At 43.7% G+C, this 13,405-nt stretch overlaps 1 protein-coding gene across 5 annotated transcripts in view; it reads left to right on the top strand.

Annotated features, from left to right (window-relative positions):
- Positions 1 to 2,714: 2,714 nt before the first annotated feature.
- Positions 2,715 to 13,405, top strand: part of KLHL32 (kelch like family member 32) — a 502,881-nt gene continuing 492,190 nt past the window's right edge. The window contains exons 1-2 of one of the 5 annotated variants that reach the window (XM_029595390.1): positions 2,715 to 3,104; positions 3,575 to 3,685. The gene's annotated coding sequence lies outside the window, so the exon portion shown is untranslated. Of the gene's footprint in view, positions 3,105 to 3,424; positions 3,686 to 13,405 lie in introns of those variants that run through there. The other 4 variants (XM_029595391.1, XM_029595392.1, XM_029595394.1 and 1 more) reach the window with 4 other exon arrangements.

Genomic DNA, 13,405 nt, shown 5'->3' with positions numbered 1-13,405 from the left:
TCTATAATTTGTTTTGAATCTTCTGGTTGTTATCGAGTGTCCCCTTGTTTTAGTACAACTATCCTTTATTTATCCATTCCACCCCACTCATGATTTTGTAAACTTCTATCCTGTCCCCTCTCAGTCTTCTCTTTTCCAAGCTGAAGAGGCCCAGCCTACATAGCCTCTCATCATAGGAGAGATGCTGCATCCCCTTTATCATTTCTGTTGCCCTGCAGTACACACACACTGAGCATGGTTTCTAAATACTGGTTTATTATTTGATCAGGTAATAACACTTATGATGCACTGTGGTACAAAGAAACAGGTATCTTCAATCAAGTTTCAATAGCACTCATTGTTAGGGGCACAGCTTAAATCCATGTCAGTTTCCATAGTAATTCTTCTTCATGGACAAACACAGTCAAGATTTGAGGCACAACTTCTGCTTACAGACTTAACAGAGAGTTTCAATACTTTCACCTCACATTAATATACACAGGATTCCGAATTCACAGGTCTTTCAATAAGATCCCACACCATCACTTGGTCTCCAAACCACTTAAATGCTGGGAACACCTTCTAGGTGTCCCACTGTACCTTTTGAATCCGTTAGGGATCAGTCTGGATCCTCAGGGGTAGGGCCATGCACCAGGCTAGCAGTAGTCTCAGCTAGATTTCTCAGAGCTGTTCTGTGGCTTTGCACACCAGCCCTAAACTGAGCTCACTCTGGTTCAAGACTAGGTACAATGCCTTTTGCTCTAAGAGCTTGTCCCAAGAATATTTAAATTATATTATGGCTTTTGTTGCTACTACCCAATCTGTATTATCAGGTATGCATATACCTTTATGTTTTCAAAAGGTATATGCACAACTTGCATGCTAAATCAGAACTGGCCTACTGGCTAGAGCAATGGGTTGGGAACCAGGGTTCAAATACCATTTCTTCCACTGATATTCCTCGGGCAAATATAGGGCCTGATTGATTATGGTTTTTTCACCATTCTGTATCTATGGGGAAAAGCCTTATACACAGGCCCATAGTAAAATAGGAAGTGATAGCAGAAAAAGACCAAATTGGCCTATCCAGTCTGCCCAGAATCTGTTAAAATACTGATCTCTAGCAACCTCACTGGTAGGCAATTTCAGGCCTTGTCATCATCCGATATGATTCTTACAGAACCCATCACTGTTTTATTACCAAGTTTTCTAATAATTCACACAGATACCAAAAACTACTGAAAACATTGTACAAAACACCTTGCTTCCATAAGCTCATTGAAGTTTGGATTTTAATTGTAGCCACACAATACACATTACCCCAGTGTCTTCTCAGAAGCCCAATGCAGTCTTGCCGCTAGTGTTAGGAAAATAACCATTGTCCTGTGTAGGTTACCCCAATAACTTCTTGGAAGCATAATAAGTTAGGGTTGTATTCAACTCTCCTCCAACCCTGTGCAAGTTATTCTTTTGCTAACCACTATGTCCTGTGGTGCCACTAGCTCATGCTTCTGTTGTCCACATTTTACAAGTAAGGATGAGCTGAGTTTATCACATAGCTGTTAAAGTTTGTTACCATTTTAGCTTCCACTACACATTCTGAGAGGGCATTTCAGGCATCAACTACTCTTTCCTTGAAAAAAAAAAAAATTCCTGTTGTTCTTGAGTCTAACCCATGGAGCTTCATATCATGGTCTCTAGTTCTACAACCACCTTTCAATGAAAAAGGTTACTTCTTCTGCATTATTAATACCTTTCAGCAGTCAGCATGCTGAACCCTCCTAAGATATATTCAGTACCTACTTCATCCTGCAGGAATAGCAGGGCATTTGCAGAGCACACAAAACTAGGATGCTACTTCATATCACCCCAGCCTGATGCAAAAAATCCCTTCCCCACTCCTAATCCCCTGTGGCTGCTTCTGCAGGTACGATGCAGCAAATTCTGCAGGGAGAGGACACACAATATATTCTCCCTATCATGTATCCACCTCAGTTTCTCCTTCCCTAAGGTCATCAATAAAGTACAACTTAGTGCAGTGTACAATGTACAGGGAAAGTACCTTCGGTATACCCTCCACACCCTGTGCAGTGTGCCCAGTCCCTTTGCTGCCTCCCATCCTTGATGCTGCTCCTGCAGGTGATGCACATTTGTAGTGTATCCACCCCTCCCATCTGTTGCTCCTGCAGATACAGGTGGCACAGGGATATGTGCACCTGCTATGTATCCTCTCTTCCTGTTGCCGCCCTCGCTGTACTAGTTTAGCACTAAGGAGAGACACCTGTAATGTGTCCTCCCCCCACTCTTGCTTCTGGAGGTACAGTTTAACACTAGCGAGGACTTGCACAGTTTATCCTTCTCTCTCTCTGCTGCTGCTACTCTTGCAGCTGCAGTTTAACACTAGGGAGATAAACATAGTTTGTCCTCCCCTCTCTGCTGTCGCTCCTGCTGGAAAAGCATAGCTATAGGGAGGGTGTTTGCAGTGTATCTCGCTCCTCCTTACTGCTACACCTCAAACATAGCACTTGGGAAGGGCATCTGCAGTGCGCCCTCCCCTCTCTCCTCCTGCAGGTACGGTGACACCTGCAGTGCGCCCTTCCCTCTCTCCTCCTGCAGCCACGGTGACACCTGCAGAGCACCCTCCCTTCTCCGGGTACAATTCAGCACTTGGAAGACGCATCTGCAGTATGCCCTTCCCTCCTTGCCGCCGCTCTTGGAGGCACAGTGAGGAACTGGGGAGGCGCACCTGTGGCTTGCCGCCTTGCTCCTGCGGGTACAGTGCTGCATCCGCAATTTCTCCTCTTCCCTCCCTGCCGCGGCAGGTGCGGCCTGGAGCCATGCACCTGCGCCGCCCTCCCTGCAGGTCCCGTGTGCGCGCGCCTCCTCGGGGCTTCGGCGGCGGCTCCAGCTGCTGAGGCACGTGACGGAGCGGCGGGAGAGGCGCCGGCGGAGCGGGCGAGAGGGAGAGAGACGCTTCTGCACAGCGCGCGGCCCTTCCCGGCTCACCTCCCCCTATCCCGCCCGGGGAGAAAGAAAAAAAAAAAAACAACCCCTCGGAGGTGGAAGAGCAGGCTGAGGCGGCGGGTGCAGCCTCCCCTCTCTGCGCGTCTGCACGTGCCCCGGAGGTGAGCTTCTCGTCCTGCTGCTCATTCTGGGCTGGGGGGAGGGCAGCGGGGCAGGGTCGGCTCATTCTTTCCCCCAGCCCGGTTCGAATTAGCGTTTCGGATCCGGGAGGGAGGGGATGCGCTCTACTGGCGCGGTTGCCAAGGAGATTTCATTCAACAGCGGCCGAGTTCCGAGAAATCGATTCAGCGTTGCTCGTGCGGGTTTTTTTTTTTTTTTTTTTACCCCCCGCGCGCGCAGGGTTTCAGGAGCAGCGTCCAAGCCTTAAGTCCTTGCAGGGTGAGGCTCGCGGTGATCAGTCCAGCGGTTTCTCTGCATGAAAGGCACCCGCGGCTGGCTTTTTTTTTTTCCCCCCCCAGAGCCGTTTGCTTCTCGTTCAGCGATGAATGTGTTGACGAATTTTTATTTAAAAAGATAATCTATGCTGTGGCTTATTAAGCATTAATATACCAATATACTAACAAAACCTCAGAGTGGGAAACACCGAGTTGAAAAGCCGCTTCACAGTCCTGATGCAGAGGAGACTGGAGCAGTGTCGGGTTGTATGGATTTTGAATTTGTCTTGTGAATTTTACTCCACCAGGTTAAGTACCTTTCGATTTTTTTTTCACTTGCTGTCACTAAAAAAGAAGAGTTACATGACCGATGATTATATTTTGAGATGCTATTCATCTGCAAATATATATGTACAGTGGATTCTGGTACATAAAGATTATGAAATCCTGCGTCTGTTATATGATGGTCACTTTTTGGTTCAGTTCCAGATATAAGAATTGCCATACTAGGTTAGACCCAGGGTCCATCAAGCCCAGTATTCTGTTTCCAAGAATGGCCAATCCAGGTCACAAGTACCTGGCTAGATCCCAAACAGTAGATAGATCCCATGCTGCTAAAGCCACAGGAGAAGCGGTGGCTTTCTCCAAGTCTACCTGGCTAATAACGATTTATGGACTTCTCAAGGAACTTTTCCAACCCTTTTTTAAACCCAGCTACACTAACTGCCCTTAACATAACCTCTGGTAATGAATTCCAGAGCTTAATTGTTTGTTGAGAGAAAAATAATTTTCAATTTGTTTTAACTGTACTGTTTACTAACTTCATTAAGTCCATAATATAGCATTTCCTAGCGTGTAGCGGACTCAGGAGCCCATCAAATTTTGAATTGGAAACAAAAAAATATTAAGATTTACCAAGTTTAAACAACAAAGCTTGAGTTGTAAAATAACCAACACACACACTCACCTCAAAGGCAAATGAACTGATAGTAACAGAGCGCATGTCAAGATGAAAGTATATTTAAAAATTAGAGAATTAAAGTGAATCACAATGAGGTTGGCACACTTTTTTTGTTTTTCAAAACACATTAGTACATATAGTACTAGTGCAACTGATTGGTATCATAGTGTGCCAGAAATAAAGGAACTGACATATGACTGAGCACCAAGTTGAACATGTCACAGTCAGAAGTAAAATATATGTCAATCTGTGCTAGATCTTCCTAATGCCTATTTCTTCTGTGGTGCTTTTTTTCCTCCTGATGTAAAAGAATTAACCCACAGCCCAGACTACATGGTTTGCTTTGGTCTTCATTACAGAGGATGTTGTGCAAATACTCACACTAGAATCATCTTTTTAGAGATGATCCAGATAAACTGAAGCAAATTATTTTGAAACTGGAAAATTTATTAGAACAAACTGACAAACTAAACAATAGGAAATCACCAAGACCAGATGGTAGTCTCTCTAGAGTTCTGAAGGAACTCAAATATGAAATTGCAGATCTGCTACTGGTAAGCTGCACTTTATCATTATAATCTTCCTCAGTACCTGTGGAATGAATATGCCAATTTTTAAAAATGACTCCAAGGCAATCCAGGAAACAGACCAGAGAGTCTGACTTCAATGCCAGGTGAAATGGTGGAAGCTATTGTTAAGAACAGAATTACTAGGCATGTGGATAAACATAGCTAATGGGGAAGAGCCAGTATGGATACAACAAAGGGATGCCATTCCTGACTAACCTATTAGAATTCCTTGAAGGTGTGCATAAGGATGAGCCAGTTGATTTTCAGAAGGCATTTGATAAAGTCCCTCATGAGAAACTCCTCAGGAGCTTAAAAAAATTATGGGAAAGAAGGTAATGTTTTACTGTAGATTGGTAACAGGTTAAAAGATAGGAAACACAATCAGTTTTCCCAGTGGAGAGATGTGAAGATCGGAGTGTCCCAGGGATTTGCACTAGTATCAGTGTTAAACATTCATTCACTATCTGGAAAATGGAGTATGAGAGAGGTGATAAAATGTGCAGAATACACAAAATTATTCAAATTTTATTTGATAAATTTATATACCACGTAATTAGCGACAGCTCCAGAAATGGATTACAATCAAACATATATATATATAAAGTAATTAAAACTCAACCTGACTGTGAAGAATTGTAGAAGGGACCTGGCTAGATTTGAGAACTGGACATTTAAACAGTAGATGAAGTTTTAATGTGGATGTGTATAAAGTGGTGCATATAGGGACTAAAATAATTCTAACTGCATGTCCACATTTGGAATTACAGCACAGAGAAAGAGCTCCTTGGAGTCCTTATGAGTGATACATCGAAATCCTGAGCTCAAGGTGCAGCAGCGATCAAAAGAGCGAATTGAATTTTAGTGATTATTCTGCTAATAATTATTCAGAAGGGATAGAAAACAAAACTTCAGATTTCATAATGCTTCCCTGTGGAGCCATGTTGTGGCCACACCTTAAAAATTGCCTACTTTTCTGATCATCCCATCTCAAAAAAGACATAAGCAAAGCTGTACTCTTGTTTTTATTGCTATCTTTTGTTGTCTATCATGTACAATTGATTGTTGTATGATGTTCCAGAGCATAATACCAATTTAATGAAATAAAAAGACACAGCAGAACTAGAAGAGGTGCAGGGAATGGCAATAGAAATGATAAAGGTTAGGGTTTTTCATCGCGGGAAAGAAAGAGACAATTGAGAGGGGACATGATATAAAATCATGAGTGGTGGTGTTGAATGAGTGGATGGGGAACGGTTATTTACCCTTTTGAGTAATTGTAGCACAGGGAGGCAGTGCATGAAACAGACCAGCAACAGTTTGAAAGCAAATAAAAATAAAAAAAAAAAAAAGCGTTTCTTCAGTTAGTGCACAGTCAGTACGTGGCATTCACTGTCGTCAGAAATGGTGTAGGCTAGTCGGGTTTATTAAAGGCTTGTAGAAAATTCTGAAGGACAGTAGGGATGTTCAGGGAAAATATTTCATTTTGTTGTTTGGTTTTGTGTGTTAGCACACGCTAAAGTGAAAAAAACTAAAATAGAAAAGTAAACCACTTAGGCATGGAAACCGGATGACTTGGGGTGTGTCCTATGGTCCTTATGAGGGCAATTTTCCAAATGTATTTAACTGGGTAAACCAACTGGTCGAAGATCGCTCAGCTCTTCCCTGGCGCAAAAGGGAGCAACAGCACGCATACTTTTAGCTGAGTTAAAGGTAGGCAAGTCCTGGGGAAGGAAAAAAAGGCACCTCTGTTACATTTTCAAACGTAGGCATGTTATTTTCCAGGGAGAAAGTGGTCATAGGAAAAAGCAGGCGCAAAATCTCTGCGGAGTACCTTTCCCCTCAAGGCAGTTCTCAAAGAGAAGGTATATGTGTGTGTTTTCTTTTTGAAAATTGCAGGGGCTTTCCACCAAGGCAGGCGTTTTCTGAAGATTGCTCGATATATAACTGTGTCTACTGCATTGCCTTTCTGGCATCAGTAGCAGTAATGGTAGCAGTCACAATCACTGGGCTTGACGGAGTGCTTTTCATCAGGACAGGATCCAACTGTGCTTTATAGCGGGGGGGGGGGGAGGGGGACGGCACCTTGTGCAGTCACCTGAGTGGATAGCACATCTGTGACACTGAGCATGCAAGGTTGGCAGGTTGTGGTACTGGGCTCCATTGAACCAGCACGAGAAATCTTCAAAGGCATCGGTCTCGAAAGCCCTAACATGGTGGCATTTTTACATGGGTGCAGTAAGCATCCAGTCTTCTGTGGGACCAAAACGGCGACTAGCACTTTACAACCCTCGTGCATGGAATCTTCCGAGGGGGAAGGGGGAGACAGAGCTGAGTCATGTTACAAATTTGCAGATGGCAAAACTGGGGCACAGGAAAGTAAAATGACTCCTCCCCAAGTTGCAGTGCCCGTAGATGTACTGCTGTTTACAGCAGAAACGTCTGAAAAGCTTTCGCTTGAGGTTTGAACGTTACAAGCAGCTAAGGCTCTGCTTTACTAAGGCTTTCTTTCCCTCCCTTGGGAAAATAATCAAGCCCTAAAACATATCTTGCTGTTTTCTCCTCACTTCTTCCTCACTCCTCAGCATTTGTCTTCATCCTTTTTTTTGTTTATTTCTTTGTTCCCATCTTTCATTGTCTGTCTCCTTTTATGTTAGTTCCCTGCTTTTTCCATTCTGTTATCTTCATTCTGCTATTTTCTCTCTTACAGGTAGATTTTAAAAAACGTTGCTCGTGCAAAAACAGCCCCATGTGGGCCACGTACAAATTTTTAAGAAACCACGAAGTACATCCCCATGTCAAGGACAAGGGGGTGGGGCATTCCCAAGAGTCATGCGCAGAACTCCGAATTTTAGACAAGCTGGCCATGGCACGCATCGGTGTGTTATCCACATAACTTTACTGCTAGTCCTAATGAGGAGCAAGTCTAAGGGATTTGCAAGACTGCTGAACTACCATAAATATATTTAGAGAGAGTGAGAGAATATGACACTATCTATCTACCACTGTAAGAGGGGGCACGTTCATCTTAGGGTGGGTTTGAATCATAAAAACCTTATCCAAACCTTTTTTTTTAAATGCAGTTTACACTAGCTGCCGTAATCACATCCTCTGGCAATGAATTCCGGAGCTTAATTATGCATTGAATGAAAAATACATTTTTCCAATTTGTTTTAAATGAGCTACTTGCTAACTTCATGTGGCACATTTAAAACTAATCGGAGAAAGTTCTTTTTCACTCAATGCACAATTAAACTCTGGAATTTGTTGCCAGAGGTTGTGGTTAGTGCATTTAGTGTAGCTGTGTTTAAAAAAGGATTGGATAAGTTCTTGGAGGAGAAGTCCATTACCTGCTATTAAGTTCACTTAGAGAATAGCCACTGCCATTAGTAATGGTTACATGGAATAGACTTAGTTTTTGGGAACTTGCCAGGTTCTTATGGCCTGGATTGGCCACTGTTGGAAACAGGATGCTGGGCTTGATGGACCCTTGGTCTGACCCAGTAAGGCATGTTCTTATGTTCTAGTGCCCTGGTCCTCCTATTGTCTGAGAGAGTAAATTAACTGATTTATATTTACCTGTTCAAGTTCTTCATGCCCTCCCCCATGGCCAGGGTGCAAGGGTCTGTAGCGCACCAATGTAACACCGTGCCCCTCTTACAGTGGGGAGAGATATAGAATGTCACATTCTCTCCTCCAGTGTTCCCCCTCTCCCTCTCTCCAAGAAAAAACTGGTTTTCCCTTTGTGTGAGTATATGCGCACTAAAGTCCTGGTGCTAATACGCATGGGACGTTTACTCAAAAGCCACCTCTAAAGATTATGCACTGCTTGCATGCTGATACTCATGTTTATGGGTGCATGCGCATTTTTGAAAAAAATTAGCCAGTTAGGTTACTTCTCTCCCAGTCGTTTTGTATGGTCTCTCTTTTGTCTGTCTCTTTCCTTTGCCTCATATTTTATTTTTGTCTTTTTCCTTATGTGTTTCTTTTTTCCCCCATCTGTTTTATCTCCTTTTATTTCCCTGTTCTCTTTTTTTCTCCTTTACCATCTCCCATCCCCCCTCTTCCAGTCTTTGTGCCCAGTCTCTTGTCTTCTCCGACTCTCTTCCCCCGTTGCCTCCGCTCTTTCTTCTTGTGCTCTGATTTCTGTCCTTTCCCTTGTGTTCCTTCCCTCCTCTTTTTCCTACACAATCCAATCAACAGAACTGGTTGTTTTGATCCAAAGAATCTTCCCCATGCCATCATTTTCATTAATTTGTGCATGATAGATATAACATAGTAACATAGATGTCAATTTTAGAAAAATCCGGATAATAGATAACTCATCCGGCTAACTTTGGCCAGATAAATTATCGGGAATATTCAGTAGAAATGTCCCGCTGAAGTTATCTGGATAATTTAGTTAGTTGCTATCAATACTGACATAACAGTCGCTCGAACATCTTGCCTGCTTGATTACCCTGTAAAGGTGGTCTTAATTCTTTGCATTAATGGTCACGTTAATGTATGCAATTCGTTAATAGAAAATATATTGAGTTATCTGGATAAATGCCTGTTTTTAAATATCCCTAGCATTTATCTGTCTAAATTTTAGCTGAATAAGCCATTATATCTAGCTAAAAATTTAGACGTATAATGTAGGAGCATTCTGGGGGTGTTCCAGGGGAGAATTGAGATCTCCAAATAAGTTGTTTGGCTAGGTCCAGTTTAAAGTTATTCGGGAACACGTTACTTAACCCGCACTGCTGAATAACCCAGCTAAGTTAGGTGGATGAGTTTTATTTATTTTGAAGTCCATATTCAAAAGCCATTTAGACAGATAACGTAAATGGGAGTGTTCAATGGGCGGGCAGGAGTGAAGTTAGCCAGTTAAGTTAACTGGCTAACTCCGATATTTGGCTAACTTTAAGATAACAGGGTATCTTCAGTGCTGCGACTGTGCCACTGAATACGCCCTGCTAGTTAGCCTGATATGTTTATCTGGCTAACTAGCTGAGCCACACAGCGGCTGAAAATAGAATGGACCTCCTTTATTTAAAAATATCTATATCTCACACCCTCCACAGTTCAGGGTGGGTTCCAATAATAATAATAATAAAAGATTGAAAATGGACTCCTAATTGTTTGTTTGAGAAGGGCTTGTAAACTTTGTCAGTCAGTGAAATTACCCAAAGCAGAAATGGAATAATTCAATCTGTGGTGGAATGTCTCCAGAGCTGCCCCATGGTAGCCTGGAAATTGGGAGATCGTTACATTTCTGCTGCTATTGGAATCCCATTTTTGTGGAAGGAAGCACTAGTGCGAGAGCTTAATGGAGAGCTAATGCCAGCAGTTACAGTCAGAGTTTGCTCAGTTTGTTTGTAATTTGAAGGTAGTCTAAAGTCAGATACCCACGAGCCTCATTGGAAGCGGAGGCATTAATATTTTGGGTGTGCTGACGAAGCGTTGGGACGACACTGTTGTTTGGACCCTGCTATGAATTACCATAAATAGAAACAGCCACATTTAGAATTCATTACTAGTATGGCTCATATGTTTTGAAAGTAATAACAAGAGCAGGAGGCAATTGTTTCCCTGAGGACAGTGTAACTTAAGCCTTTGCCACTTGTGGTCCACTAAGTCAGCTGTTAGGACCAGCTCAAATTGAACATGCACAGCTGTACTCACACTCTCTGGGGAACAAAACTGCATAATGCTTTCTGAAGTAATAGCTGTTTTATAGAATTTTTACATTTTCTAAACATCTATTTAAAATGAGATGCTATTTTGGAGTATATGATTAGGAACCATGCTTGCAGCCAGTTTTTTGTGTCGTACCTTTGATGCTTTTGTATGACCAGCCTCACTGGTTTTTGAACCTGTTTTAAATTAATGCAAAGCTTGGTGATAAGACACTGGGGTGAGGGCTTGGTGTTGCGATTTAACTTTGGGAATTTGCATGCTCCTTTCTCCATCAACAAGCAGGGCTGAATTAGCCATGACATGTGGGTGATGTCATCCGATGGTGCCGAATGGACCCTTCCAGTTCGTAGAGCTTTTGCATGGGAGTTCATGCCTCAGTCTTTTTTCGTCTGGGCTATAGCACGGATGTGTACCCTTCTCTGTTTTTCTTTATTCCTTTCTTAACTATTTTTGGAATTCTTTTAAATGTTTCTATACTTTTGTGTTGCCTCACTGCTGTGGCAGCCCACAGAACAGCATTTTTCAGTGCTATTTGTATTTAAAATACAAAAGGAAAATATCCGGCTCCAAGAAGGCCACTCTCAGCAGATTTAAGGAATGCTTGTGTGACGGACCCTAAAGTTTCATCACCATTAAGACCTGAATGAGCCTTTAGTTCAGCTTATAGAGTGCAGGTTAGTGTGAGGGGGAGGTTACTATTTGAATATAGCCCCTCTTTTGAGGGGTCTGGAATGGCCGTCCCCCTGAGAGTCTATATAGCAGCTTCCATTAGGTTTGCACAGAGTTTGGATGTAAAGAGATGTTTTGCTTGAATTGATTTTTCAGGCCCAGACAGGGGAGCCAGGCAAACCCTTCTTGGTGGTCGGGCCGAGAAGGGTTTCTTTATCTAGTCCACTCACTGGCTGCTTAGGATTTTCCCTCTGGGCCTATTTTTCAGGTTTAAGATTTTAAGTGGTAGGAGCCTTGTGAGAGCCTGTTTACCACCTGGGACTCGGGGAACAGGGAACCCTGTGTCTGGGGCTGTGCAGGTTAGGGAAGACCTGCCCTCCAAACCCTTTTAAGAGGAAAGGGGGTGTCAGTGACCTGCTGCAAGGAGGAACTCCGGTGTTAAATTCTGTTGGGAAAGCAGACTTTGATTTCAAGATCCAGGAGGAAGTTTTGGCTGCCCGTCCTTCCTTCCTGTTTGAAGCAAAGAGAGCTGATTGCTTCAAGGGGATCCCTAACCATGAGTAAGGGAAACCCAAAGTCTCTGTGGATGCGCATCCGGTGTCTCACCACCCTGGGGAGAGAAAGGGAAGATTTACTTTGTGCCATAGACTCTTTAACATTTTTATCAGATTGGAAGGGTTTTGTTTTTTTTTGACCAGACTAAAGAGATCCTGCCCACCTGGGAGCTCCATTTAACCAAGCTCTGGAGAATGCATGTTTCCCTGGCCCTGACATGCGAATTCTTCACGGATAGCGGGAAAGAGACTGTAAGAAAACAAAAGAATTCTGTGGTGCTGCAGTTTGCTTTATTATGCCATTCATCATCACTGAACAGTGAGATTAATTTTGGACATGAACATAGTGACTCCAGAGTGTTTTATTTTGTACTCCACTGCACCTACTTTAAGGACAAGACCCCTCTCCCAAGGGGACACATAAGAAAAGGGAATGTGTAAGGAGGATACCCCTGTCACATTGGGTCCTGGAAGTAAATCTTCCCTCCCCCACTACCTACAAAGGATCTGGCCTTGGAAGTAAGAGAGATTGTGAGAGAGCTAGCCGATGAGAGGTTCCAGCCCCTAATAGAATTGACATCTTTTATGGCCCCACTCGTGCAGGGTAGGCACATTGGTAAAAAGATGTCCTTCGCCAAAGGCCACGATATCTGTTGTGGGCCTGACCATGATGTGCCTGTTACCACTGTGGCTTGTCACCTTGGATCCAGGGATCCAGAGCCGGGAAGATGGAGAAGTTTCACAGGTTTTCGCAGCCAGTCCTCTTTTCAGAGTGGAGCTTCTTTTAGCACCCTGGTTGCCAAGTTGAGCAGGAACTCCTTGAGCAGAGCTCCTCCCATTTCCACGTAGGAGTCACTCCGTGAGCCCCACCCCCATGTGCTCCTCTTCACTCCGCTTTTGGGGGTGGATACCAGAATGATATTGTTGGGTTTCTTCCCCCTATGGGGAAGGGGTAGGCCTGTATGGGCCCCTCTCATTTTGGCTTATGCTCGGTATTCCCTTCTTGGGGAAGCCTCTAGGGTATAGTCCCTTGCAGATTCATTGCTCGGGCTGGACCCTCGATTCTCATGAATCAGTACAACTCCTTGCAGGGCTTCCTAGGGGAGCTGGGATCTTGCAGAGGGAAAGGAAATGGGTGTCGACTGGACCGTTTCGCTGGCGTCCCTATACTTGGTTGCTGTGGTGGCCTTACTGTCCAACTAGGTGGCCACCAGCGACTGGTTATGTCACTGAAAAAAACCTCATAGGTTGGTGACTGTGCCCCACTCCTGTCTGGATAGTAGGGAGATTTCTGGGATCGGGATGACCTAGTTCATGTTGCACTGTCCCTTCCCTTTGAGGAAGGGTGATTATGACTATTGATTCCCTCTTGGGGAATGTTGTAATGTCAAGGGAAAAGCTGTGGTGTGAATTGAAATATCTTATTGTATTCCTTCAAAGAAAGGTATATCATCCTTTCCCTGTTTTTTGGCCAAATTCTGGCAAGTACTTCCTTTGGCTTTTTGTGCTTTGCTTGGTTGTTCAAGGGCCTGGGCTTATCCTGCTGGGTAGGAGGATATGCCTGCCAATAGAAGTGCCGTGACTGGGTGAGCTTCA

Source organism: Rhinatrema bivittatum, chromosome 3 (genome assembly GCF_901001135.1).
Source record: "Rhinatrema bivittatum chromosome 3, aRhiBiv1.1, whole genome shotgun sequence".
In the NCBI taxonomy this organism is placed as follows: Eukaryota; Metazoa; Chordata; class Amphibia; order Gymnophiona; family Rhinatrematidae; genus Rhinatrema; species Rhinatrema bivittatum.
The sequence above is the reverse complement of the archived record's forward strand: the minus strand, read 5'-3'. Positions and strand labels throughout refer to the sequence as shown.